The sequence below is a fragment of the Amblyomma mixtum genome, chromosome 10 (genome assembly GCF_055824585.1).
Source record: "Amblyomma mixtum isolate Tamu chromosome 10, ASM5582458v1, whole genome shotgun sequence".
Taxonomy (NCBI): domain Eukaryota; kingdom Metazoa; phylum Arthropoda; class Arachnida; order Ixodida; family Ixodidae; genus Amblyomma; species Amblyomma mixtum.
This window is the reverse complement of record NC_143021.1, coordinates 66,365,997-66,378,559: the sequence shown is the minus strand read 5'-3', so window position 1 is coordinate 66,378,559 and position 12,563 is coordinate 66,365,997. Positions and strand designations below refer to the sequence as shown.

At 48.9% G+C, this 12,563-nt stretch overlaps 1 protein-coding gene across 2 annotated transcripts in view; it reads right to left on the bottom strand.

The window, feature by feature from the left end:
- The window catches only part of hyx (cell division cycle 73 hyrax), a 106,927-nt gene that overhangs the window by 11,676 nt on the left and 82,688 nt on the right, over window positions 1–12,563 (bottom strand). The gene's annotated exons all lie outside the window — the stretch shown is intronic.

Here is a 12,563-nt window from a genome sequence, read left to right as displayed (position 1 = left end):
CTTAACTTCCTTTACAAAGTTGCCATAACTTGGTATGAAAAGAGATACGGACGTTTTCTATTTGTGACACGAAGCACCACTGTTGTTTCAGAGTTTAATGTCATACCCAACCTCATACACCTTTCATCAATTTTTATCAAACTGGACAATAGGTTTTTTTGATCATTTTCACATGTTATATGCTTATAGAGAAGGCAGTCATCTGCAAATAGGCAGATGTTAACATCAGGATGAATTTCAGCGGTTACGTCATTCACGTATATTAAAAAAAAAAGGCTCTCAAACACTTCCCTGGAGAACTCCCGATGACACTGGTAATGTATTGAAGAAAACCCTCTTATGTCAACAAACTGGGCGCGATTTGAAAGGTATGTGTTTATCGGATTTATTATGAATGGAGTGAAAAGCTCGCAATGAGGGACACAATCAAAGGCCTTGCTAAAGTTGAGGAAGATGAGGTCTGCCTGGACAGATGAATCAAGAACTTTAGCGACAACATAGACTGTTGTTACATGTTGATAATCCTTTCGAAATCCGCGCTGGAAAGAAGACTAGAAGCTATTGCTTTCAAGAAAATTGTGAAAAAATGTGCAATGATGTGTTCTAATAATTTAGAGCACGCAGAGGTTAATGATATAGGGCGGTAGTTTTCCATCAAGAGACAATCACCTTTCTTGTGAATGGCTATAAAACGAGCAACACGCCAGTCATACAGTACAATCGTACTGCAGTACATAATGACAAGCGAAAAATGGCCACTGATATATGGGACACAGGTTCGGCATAACGGTGAAGGAAGAAATTTGGGATGTTGTCGGGGCCTCCAGCAGATTTTTCTTTCAAACATTACAACGTCTGGCTCAGGTATTGATGGCAAAGACGTGTTGGCTGTATCATCCCTTGAGGCATACACCGAATGAAAGTAATTCTTCATAACATCAACAATTTTGTGTACGGCTTTGGCAGCCGTACACAAGAATTTCCTTCCTACGAAACGCAAGCCTTCAAAACTGAAGACCACAGCCGTGAGACTCCTAGAAGCCAACAACTTGGATAATCTGGCTCAGAGGGTGAAGAATTGCAAAGGTAATCGCCTCCAAATCTTTTTCTCCGGAAAAACGCACAAGACGGACTGCCCTTTGAGGGCCATTGTGACCGAGGCTGACACCTGGCAAAAGTTAGTGGGCCAGTATTTGCAGCGACACCTGCAGTCCCTTGATGTGCAGGACCCCTGCTACGTTGCAAGCGCAGCTGCTGTGGTTGAAGTACTCAGCGACGGCATTCCCGGAGCCAACGCTGGGTTTTCTATTGACATCGAAGACTTGTTTTACAGCATCCCTCATGACGAACTATTTGTTGCAGTGCGTGAAGTGATTGAACAGAACGGCCTAGTTGCCTTCCAAAATGCTTGTGGCATCTCCATCGATGCGTTCTTAGAACTGTTAACTACTTATCTTTCATCTACCCTTGTAGATTTTAAGGGCGGTCTGTTCATACAGAAAAAAGGAATCTGTATTGGTGCTAGCGTAGCTCCTATCTTGTGCCAAATTTTTTTAGCAAAGTTTGACAACACACTTTTAGGCTCTTTTCTTGACAAACGAGTGTGCAAAGTTTTTAGATATGTTGACGATTTCTTGATAATGTTAAATCTTTCACCGACTGACTCCTTGCATGAGGTTGTAGAAAATGTCTTAGAAGATTTTAAAGCTTGCTCAAGCTCCCTTTCTTTTACCTTTGAACTACCCGCTAACCAGTCGATTCGTTTTTTAGAACTTCAACTAACTTTTCGTGACGATGGCCATGTATGCTGGTGTTTTTTACCTAGGAGTAAGCTTTATTACCGTACTCGTCTGCACACTCAAAAGTCGTCAAGAGAGGGATTGCCATGAGCTGTTTTCGCAATGCTCTGCAGAAGAGTTGCCACCATAGCATGAAGTCAAGTTTCGACAACCAGGTTAAGCGTTTGCAAGAGGCCGGTTTCCCAAAACCGCTTTTGAATGCTGTGGCAGAGTCGTTGCTGCAAAGAATTAAGAGCCGTGACGAAAAGGTGGCTGACCCTACTAGGGCTGAAAGAAGAAAATTTGAGGTGATGCCTTATGTGCATGGGGCTTCCCACAATATCAAAAAAGTTGCTGCAAGACAAGGTGTCAATGTTGTCTTTTCTGCTCCTTGCAAACTTTCAAGCCTTTGTTCACGTGTCGCGCGTGGCAGAACTAGACCACCTGTTTGTTCGACGCGGCATCAAAACTGCTATGTTCCTTGTGCGACACGGGTGGTTTATAAGATTCCGCTGACATGCGAAAAAGTTTACATCGGTCAAACTGGCCGGTGTATAAATGAAAGGCTACGAGAGCACCATAACTCTCTGACTCCGGCTGACGGAGCAAACTTGCCTCGCCATTGCCGCGATTGCGGGTGCTACCCGTTGTTTTCCAATGTCACTTTTCTCGGTAGAGGCAAGGATAAGGTTGAGCGGGAAATCCTCGAAGCATTTCACATTAGCAATCATGGAGATAACTGTGTTAGCACGGCTTCTATCACGTTGATGCAGAAAGAATTAGGTTACTTGTCCCGTTGACACCGCAGTTTGACTATCTTACGAGATCGCGTTTCTTGATTTTTGGGCTGGTTTTGCGGTGCCGTTGAGTTGCGCATGCTCTGTTGGGTTTTCTTGGAGACTGGCTGTTTTTTCAATAAAGCACAGTTGATAGTCCAGTCGTTGTGTGTGCCTCGTCTCTCCTTTGTCCCCGTCTTTTTGGCTGGTTTTTCTTAAGTATAATGTACCAACTAACCCAGATTTCAACTCTTCTGCAATTTTAGGGGGTTCTGTGATGACTTCGCCGTTTTTTCAAAATTTTTTCTATGTCTGCGCTTTTAGTGCCAAGTAACACCAAAATCTATCTGGGCTAGTTTTCATGAAATCTGGCAACGCTGACGAGAAATACCTATTTTGGGCGGATAATAACTCAGTCGAGAGCTGGGCTTGGAGTCGTAGAATTTCCTCAGGATTTCTAATTTCTTGCTTTTTCGCATGCTTCACAATGTGTTTTAGATGTATAATGTTTGGATTTCTTCGCTTTGCTTTTATTTGTTGCTCGAGAATAAATACTTCAATGCAATATTTAACTGTGCTCTTAAACATTAGCCATAATGTCACTGCATCGGTGTTTGGCAAACTGTCGGTCAATTTCCAAAGCTCGACTCCACTGCTCGGCTTAGGCAGTTCTGGCGGCGACCTCACTAAAATGTGGAACGATGCCTATGGGCCACGACTCGACCGAGCCAAATTAGAGACCAGCCATGATAGAGACAGTGCTGCCACAGAGTTTCTCAGGGAAAGCAGGGGACACATCATCCACCATGCAGAGGAAGATGAGGTTTGGTATTTAGCCCATGGCAATGCTGCAAAGTTTCCATACTGACCCAACACTTGTGTTAACGGGGGACACTTTCAGAGGTGAAATTTTTATTTCTTACCACAAAAGCAATGAAACTTGGCACAATTAGTGGAGAGTGCACCAAATGACTAAATACAAATTTTCACTTACATACCTTTAGTTTTGGCATTGTAAATTTTTATGTGCTTCACTGCTATACCAAACTTGCAGAAAGCCTGGCACAACAACAAAACAAAGTAAGAGCCTACAGTCACTCTTAAATTTTAGCCACAGGAATGGTTCATGCAGTGACGTTCTCCAAACAGTTTTATCAGTCTGAGTATTTTCTACACAGATCAGTACTGCATGTGCTCGTATAAGCGCTGCCCCTGTGTAAGGGCCACACCCCAACATGGCAGCCAGTATATTGGGAAAAAGCAAAAACTAAGTCAGCCAAAAGAACTGCTTCATGCGTGCATAACTTTGCCCACGTGGTACAGTCGAACCCGGATATATCGAATTCGAAGGGGATCGGAAAATAGTTCGATATAGCGAAAATTCGATATACAGATATAGGCTAAAACTGCACTCCCGATCATAACAAATTGTGGCTTACCGTTTGGAACAGCCGCGAATCACATAGTATGGGCACGTAATGTGAAAGCGCTTTATTTCGCGGAAAAAAAATCACTAATTTTGGGCTGCTTTTTCCCCTGGGAAACGAAGTTCAAAACACTGGCCTCGATCTTCTCGAGACTGTCCAGGTGCGAGAGCACAGTGCCTTCCATTTCGCCGCAACAGCGCCGAATCAGGCTAACGCTGACGCCAGTTCAGTGGCTGCGCACGGACGCGTTTCTTCGACAACACAGTTGCCCTCGTCGTCGCTGGAGTCGGCGTCTTGAACGCCAGTTACCACTTGAACTTCGCTGTCAGCGTTAAAGTCCTCAACAGTCACTTCGGACGGAATGGCGCCGAGAAAATTGGACAAGTCGCGAAACGCGTCGTCCAAGAACACATCGTCATCTAAATCTTCCGGACATTCATCTCCGGCCACTTCAAGGCCTGCCTTGCCAAAACAGTTGGCTACTGGGGCCTGCTTCACGTCGCGCGTTGAAACACAGGCACACACAAAAAAAAAACAAAAAAAAAACACGCGAGGCGCAGATGGAGCGATAAGAGCGAAGCCTATGCGAGCGGCAGTCAACGCGGCTGAGAAGGAACGACAGAGGGAAAAGAAAGAGCAGGGAGAAAGATCGGCGCTCTGGGCTTCGTTTTTTTTTTTTTTTTCTGAGCTCTCTCTTTTCCCCAGACCCACGATGTGCCCACGAGCGACCGTTTTCTCTCTCTCCCTTTCCCCAAGAAGCGTGGCTTAGAACCGGCGCCGCGCGTCTCCATGCCGCACTCTCTCTTCGCTAAATGACCTTGACGGAGCACACGCCGCGATACAGGAGGAGCGGGAAAGCTCGCGCCGGTGAGGCGCAAAAACGGGGAACAAAAAAAAAAAAAGGGTCCTGCGCCTGCTGACTGACTGCGGAAATGTTCTCCGCTGAGGCGGCTGAGGACCGGACAGGAATGTCTTTGGGGAAAGCGCACCGTCCAGGGGCGCGGCGCAGCGTTCGATATATCCAATGTCCGGCGAAAATGGCATTCGATATACAACGCAACTGTCCTATACTTTTACATAGTATTTTCAAGGGGGTAATCTGTGTGTTCGATATAGCCAATAATTCGAAATATGCGGGTTCGATATATCCGGGTTCGACTGTATACATTATGCTGGGAGCTGATGGACCACCCCGCATGTGTTGTGCAGCAATGCTAACTCGTCTTGCAGGTTCTGCATTCCCACCAGAAACGACAAAACGTTATGTGGCGCAAAAAAAAAAAACTACAATGCGGTGCACCCATGCTGGCGGCACGTTTCTGGCGACGGGAAGCCCGCTAGGCTCGGGCACCATAGTAGCACGTCGTTTGTATTTAAAAAGCTTAAATTTAAAAACAAAAAAAATGTAAAAAATTTCCTGAAATATGCAAAATGTTTGTTACTCCACTGGCCACTACCTACAAAGAAAAGATCATTTCTATCTTGAATAGTATTCTTGCTACAAAACAATAACTGGAAGCCCTATAGTTGTGCATCGGAGCACGGCCGCCTGTGTTTCAGGCTGGTTTCCATCATCACCGATGTGAGAACTGAATCATCCTCAGTGCCTTGCAACATTTTCAGGCTCGTTGTTGCACAGGTCATCGATTGAATCACTCGCAGACGAAACAGAGTCCCGAGATTTGCTATGTTTTAGAGCGCGTGGCGCGCATGTGGAGGCTGCCAAGCGACTTTGATGGTACCGCATCTTTGGAGCGCGTTCCAAAATTGCCGCTTTGCGAGGGCAAAAAAAACTACAGTCAACGACCGATTTTTCAGACCCTCTAGGGAGCTTAAAAACGTCCGAAAATTCAGGCAGTCCGAAAAAATGAATGCATGCAAAAAACGCACCTTTTTTCTTTTTTTTTTTCTCGGATCTAGAGGGTCAAGGGCGAAGCACCAGGCTTCCGAAACCCTGCCAAAGCATCAGAGAAGTGGCTAAGAAAAGGCATTCAAAAGCTCTGTATGCAGCCGACTGCCGGTTTATTCGGTTTATTAGGCCGATCCCGGGCTGGCGTTGCATATGTCTCCTCGCCCAACGCCGCCTCTCCTCCTCCTCTTCTCCGTTACTTCTTTCACCACCTCCTCTACTAGCCTCCTCCCCCACATCGTTTCGGGCGGGAGAGGCGGGGGCTTCCTTCCCTTACTACCACCCTCTCTCCTCGAGAGCCGTCGGGCCTCATCGCATCTGCACCGCTGCACGCTACCACGGCGCTCTCGCGGGCTTGCTGGCGCCGGCCTGGCGTTGCATAAGTCAATGCTCACGCGCGCTTCAACGAAACGTCTTGATACTGCTACTCGGGGTTCAACAGACCCCTGCGATGACAAAACGCCGGCTGTAAGCCGCCCTAGGCTAATATCGCATCTCCAGCGCTGCGTGCTACCACGGCGCCATCGCGGGCTTGCTGGCGCCGGCCTGGCGTTGCGTAAGTCAATGCTCACGCGCGCTTCAACGAAACGTCTTGATACTGCTACTCGGGGTTCAACAGACCCCTGCGATGACAAAACGCCGGCTGTAAGCCGCCCTAGGCTAATATCGCATCTCCAGCGCTGCGTGCTACCACGGCGCCATCGCGGGCTTGCTGTCGCCGGCCTGGCGTTGCATAAGTCAATGCTCACGCGCGCTTCAACGAAACGTCTTGATACTGCTACTCGGGGTTCAACAGACCCCTGCGATGACAAAACGCCGGCTGTAAGCCGCCCTAGGCTAATATCGCATCTCCAGCGCTGCGTGCTACCACGGCGCCATCGCAGGCTTGCTGCCGCCGGCCTGGCGTTGCATAAGTCAATGCTCACGCGCGCTTCAACGAAACGTCTTGATACTGCTACTCGGGGTTCAACAGACCCCTGTGATGACAAAACGCCGGCTGTAAGCCGCCCTAGGCTAATATCGCATCTCCAGCGCTGCGTGCTACCACGGCGCCATCGCGGGCTTGCTGCCGCCGGCCTGGCGTTGCATAAGTCAATGCTCACGCGCGCTTCAACGAAACGTCTTGATACTGCTACTCGGGGTTCAACAGACCCCTGCGATGACAAAACGCCGGCTGTAAGCCGCCCTAGGCTAATATCGCATCTCCAGCGCTGCGTGCTACCACGGCGCCATCGCGGGCTTGCCGCCGCCGGCCTGCCGTTGGATAATTAACTGTGTGATACTGCCTTGCTGGCGTTGTTACACAACTCTCTCTATAGTGCAAGCATGCCGAGCATTTAGGTACATCATAGTTTTCAGAATTACTGTAAATTTGTTCACCGATTGTCTCTTTGTGAAGTTATAATTGATGATAAAGTGCCATTTCGTGTTCTTAGTCAACTGAAGGCCACTGTAAAATTGCTAAGTTATTCTCGTTAAATAAGGATTTCTCGTAAAGTAGTTGGTGGAGCTAGGCGTTTTAAGTTAAATATGAGCTTTGCAATATTGTTGTTGTTAGTTCTTAAGACGAATAAGCAGTAATTTATCCTAACGAGCAAAGTATTTTGTTCCTTTTTTTTCGCTAACGCCTACAACACTGTTTATACCTCATTATCACAATTGTTTTTATGACGTGACACGACTGTTCTTACGTCGCCGCGCACGTGAAAGTGCGTGGCGCGAAACGACTGCACCATGTGTCTGCGCATAGGCGACTTGGTGTAGAGAGAGGAACTCGAGTGAGACACAGCGGGAAGCATCGCACCTGCATGCTCTGCCGAAGCTCGATTGGTGGCCCCGAGAGGGACCGTTGAAAAAAAAAAGCTGCCAAAGGAGCTTTGAGAGAAGAGGAGGAGGAGAGGCGGCGTGTGTCGTCAGGGCAGCCCGTGTTATTGCTGCAATGGCTTGAAAAACTGGCCGATTGTTGTTTGGACGGCGTTCCGCTTGCATGCGATCATATTCGCCTCGATCTGTGCAAGGGTCATGTCAGCACTGTAGACCGATGAAAGCGTCAACAACGCTCGCGTCAACTCGGCGCTCGTAAGCAGCGCAGGCGTTGGCTCCTCATTTTCAGCATCGGAGTCTCCTGAATCCTCCACAACCTGACGGACTATTTCTTCGTCAGTCAGTTCTGCGCAGAAGTCGAGCTCGTTGTCAGCGTCAACAAACTGCTCAAAAGTTATTTCTGTGGGTATGGAAACCCCAGCAGTGCAGAGGTCGTTGATCACGTCGTCCATGGGCGGGCACACGTCAACCGCGATGTTGCTTTCAGGAAAGTCTGCCTCTGTGGCGAGTACGAAGCCCGCGTGGCGAAAGCAGCTGCGAACTGTGTCTTGCCTCACTGCCTTCCATGCGTCTGCAAGCATTCCAACAGCAGACCGAAGGTCAACGTTGTAGCCTTTCCCGTTTTCCGCAGACAGCACCATGCGGTTCAGTACCCGTGAACGGTACAAAAGTTTTAGATTGCGGATGACGCCTTGGTCCATCGGTTGGAGGATTGCAGTCGTGTTGGGTGGCATGAATTCCAGCTGGACAGCCTTTAAGTTCTTGATGTGACCATGAGTGGCGCAGTTGTCAACGAAAAGCACGACACGTCTGTTCTGAAGTTCGAACTTCCTGTCCAACCTGCGGACGTAACTTTCAAATAACTGCTGAGTCACCCATGCCTTTTTGTTGGCTTCGTACAAAACTGGCAGGGTTGCCCCTTTAAAGCATCTCGGGTTCCTCGACTTCCCGATCACTAACATGGGAAGCTTCTCGCTGCCAGACATGTTGCTGCCGACGAGAACGGTCAGCCGTTCCTTACTATGTTTGCTACCACGGCATGGGTCACCAGCAAAAGCGAGCGTTCTTTCCGGCAACATCTTATAAAACAAACCAGTTTCGTCGCAGTTGAAAACGTTGTCAGCAGAGAACTGCTGCAACAAAGCCTGAAGTTTTCCGTTGCGGTACTGCTCGATAACTGCACTGTCGACGGCGCCGCTCTCACTGCATATCTTCTTGAACTTGAGGTCATTCCGATGCTTAAAGTTCCTCAACCATCCATCACTAAACTTAAAATCCTCAATGCCCATTTGAACAGCGAGAGTTTCCGTTTTTTTCTTTCAAGATGCAGCCCGAGACAGGCAACCACTTCGCGATCATAGAGTTAAGCCACACAACGAGAGCTTCCTCAAGCTTCGGATGAACACCTTGGCTTGCATTCTTTTTTTGGGCACCAGATGGTTTTTCGGCCGCTTCCAAGACCTTGCCCTTGTTGTTCAGGAAATCCGAAATGGTCTGCTTGGAAATGCCGAACTCCTTGCCCACGTCAGCCTGCGATCGGCCGCTCATAACTTGCTTGATAACGGCGGCTTTCTTCTCCATCGTTAACCGACGGTACTGCTTTCCGCGCTTCGATGCCATCGGCGAGGACGACGAAGACGGAGTGGGGGCCATCGCAGGCAAGCGAAATGCTCAAGATGAGAACAGTGGAGTTTCTTGACGAGCGTCGAAGCACCTAGGCCTAGCGTCGCAGAGCACACTTCAAACAACAACGCTAGCCAAAATGCGCAACGAAACAACGCCGCGACGCCTCCGCAAACTCCGGAGGCGGCGCTGGTGAACATAGCCAGCGTGGCCAGACCAAATCAGTGTGTGACGGCTAGATTTGGCTAGTTGTGGCTCAAAACGCCTGGCTGGTGAACATTGGCAGCGTGGCCAGACCAAATCGGTGCGTGACGGCTAGATTCGGCTAGTTGTGGCTCAAAGCGGTGATATGCTTCGGCTGCAAGTCGATTTCCTTCGCAAGAGCGCTGCGTGAGGAGTCAAAAGGCCTTCCGAGGACCTTCCGTGGCGTCAAAAAGTCCGAAAAATTGGATGGCGGGGGGTTCGAGCGTCCGAAATTACAGATGTTTTTATACATTGATTCTATGGGGCTCGTGGAAATATCGGGCATGTCCGAAAATTTGGGCGTCCGAAAATTCAGTCGTTGACTGTATATCGGAAACAAAACTTCAGTTCCCCGGCTACAAGCCAGATGCGCATCGTGCCTGTAAGCAGAGCGGAAGGCTCCGAAGTCGAGCGGCGAAGGAGTCATCTGCGGGCAACATGGCGGGCAATGAACGCAGGTCTGCGTCTTCATTTCTTCGCAGCGCGTTAGAAAGTGCCCCCTCGCGGGACAAAAGAAAACTACACTGGGAACAAAACTTTGGTTCCTTGCCAACAAGCTAAATCTGCAATGTGGTCATTAGCAACATAGAGGGTTCTGAAATTGGGGCATGAAATGATCGTTAGCGGGCTAACGACACTCAACGGGCGCGGTAGGAAAAGAGTTAACCTGCAATGCGAATTGAAATCAGCAACTTTACCGAGTCAAAATAAAACCAGGAAGCCTACGTGCCCTCCTTAAAAAAACATAATTATTTTCTTCTTTTCCTGCCTGCACCCCTCTTCAGCTTCTTCTGCAGGTTCTTCATCCAGCGAGGAGACATCGACACTATCATCAAGAGGCAAATTCCGAGTCACTTGCATGGCAGCAATTTCTTCAGCAGTCAGAAATTTTACAGCTGGACACAAGCAAAGAAAGCACGCTGCACGCTACTAAGAGCTCTTCCAGTCAACGCGCACGAGTGCATATAACACGCGTTGTCTTGTCCTTGCCAGCATCCTAAACACTGCGTCTTGGCACGCTGCCAAGTTCCCCAGGCGAGCCCCCAGTGCCGTTACTGGTGCACAGCATCACCAACAATGACAGCTCACAACTGAAAGAACGAGCTGAGAAGAGCTAAGCTTTGAAAGTAGTTTTAACAAACCAGGAATGTGCTTCACACATGCCCACCAAAAAGTGTACTAGGAAAAGGGCCAGTTTGGGTGCTCGCGGAACCCACAAAAACAGCCTGCAGAACCTCTAGGTCTCGCGAAGCCCAGTTTGAGAAACCCTGCTTTAAAGGTGCAGTGAAGAGGAATCTGAACTCGTCTTTCTGCCACGCGAACTCTATCTACACGTTCCGAGCATTCTTAGAAACTTCCGACTTATTGCCCTGTGTGGCTGATTTTCCTAATTAAATCGGATTAACGTCCGGCTCCCGCCTTTTTTTTTTTAATTCTCCCTCGTACGGTGGGCGGAGTCGACCAACGCATGGAGTGCCTTGCAGCCAGCTCCGTCGAGGCTTTGCTTTCACTTTATTTTGTTTTTTAGGTTTCCGTGAATAAATAGTTTCATTCGCAGATAACATAGCCGCAAAACAAGCTTGCAGAAATAAAAACATGCGCGGACTATTTGCTACTACAGATTACTACGCATTACTCCGCCGATGGCAGAGCAGCAAGCCTCAACGGAGCTGGCTGAAAGGCACTCCACGCGTTGGTCGACTCTGCCCACCGTACAGGGAGAATTAAAAATAAAAGGCAGGAGCTGGATGTTAATCCGATTTAATTAGGGAAATCAGCCACACAGGGCAGTAAGTCGAAGTTTCTAAGAATGCTGGGAACGTGTAGATTGAGTTCCCGTGGCAAAAAGACGAGTTCAGATTCCTCTTCACTGCACCTTTAATACATCTGCAGAAATACCGATACAGTCGACGACCGATTTTTCGGACCCTCTAGGGACCGCGAAAACGACCGAAAAATCGGGCAGTCCGGAAAATCAAACTTCACCGAAAAAATCACGAACTTATTACCACTATGCCGGAGAAAGCGGCCAATTGTATTGCACACATTCTAAAGCTCCTCATGACTATATTTCGCCGCGCGAAATACCGTATAAACGCGTATAAGGGCCGGACTTTTTTTTTTCCAGATTCGAGGGCCAATTTTCGGGGTGCGGCCCATACACGCGATATGCGAAAAAAAAATTTTTTTTTTAAAGTAAAAACACACCAACCAGGGAATGAGCGGCATTTATTCTATGTTCAATCGTCACTCGCGAAGTATTTAGACTCCTGAGCTGGTGCTGCGCTCTGGTGCATGCTCATACCAAAAGAAGCCGCGCAGCATGTCTGCTGTCAACGCGTAGCCGTTGTTCCGAAATTCCATCACATAGAGGAACAGCTCTTCTTCCAGTTCAGGAAACTCACACGGCTTGCCTTGGAAAGCGCGCTTTTTGCAGCTTGTGTTTCTCTTTTGGTTGCACCATCATCGGACGCACTTCTCGGCCACGTCGAATTTCCCGCCCGCCGCACGCTTACCGACCGCGTTCGAGAGCTAACTCCCAGCCGTGTAGCTTAAGGTGCTTGCCCATCGCGCTAAAACTGTGAAGCTCGGCGGCAGCACGCGAAAGCCACTATCACGGCGAATACGCTAACACGCATGCTAACACGCCACGAAAGGCTGGAGCTGGCGATACTGATGCCGATGTGAACAGCGGAAAATCGCGACCGAGAAAAATGTTGATAATGATCACGGCGCCATCCATGGACAGCACTTGGAAGCTCCGGTGCGCGCGCGTGGCCTCCGCGAACGGCGCAGCGCCGGAGCAGATCGCGGCCGCGATAAGATCCGGCGGCGCGCCCGAAGCGCGCTTCGATCGCGGAGGCCACGGCGTGCGCGTAGCCTCCGCGATCGTATTCGCGTTCCGTGTTCGGGACTAAAGACTCGGCCCAGATGAGTTCCGTGAACTCAGACTACGGTTCAAGTTCGTGCGGCGGAAGACATT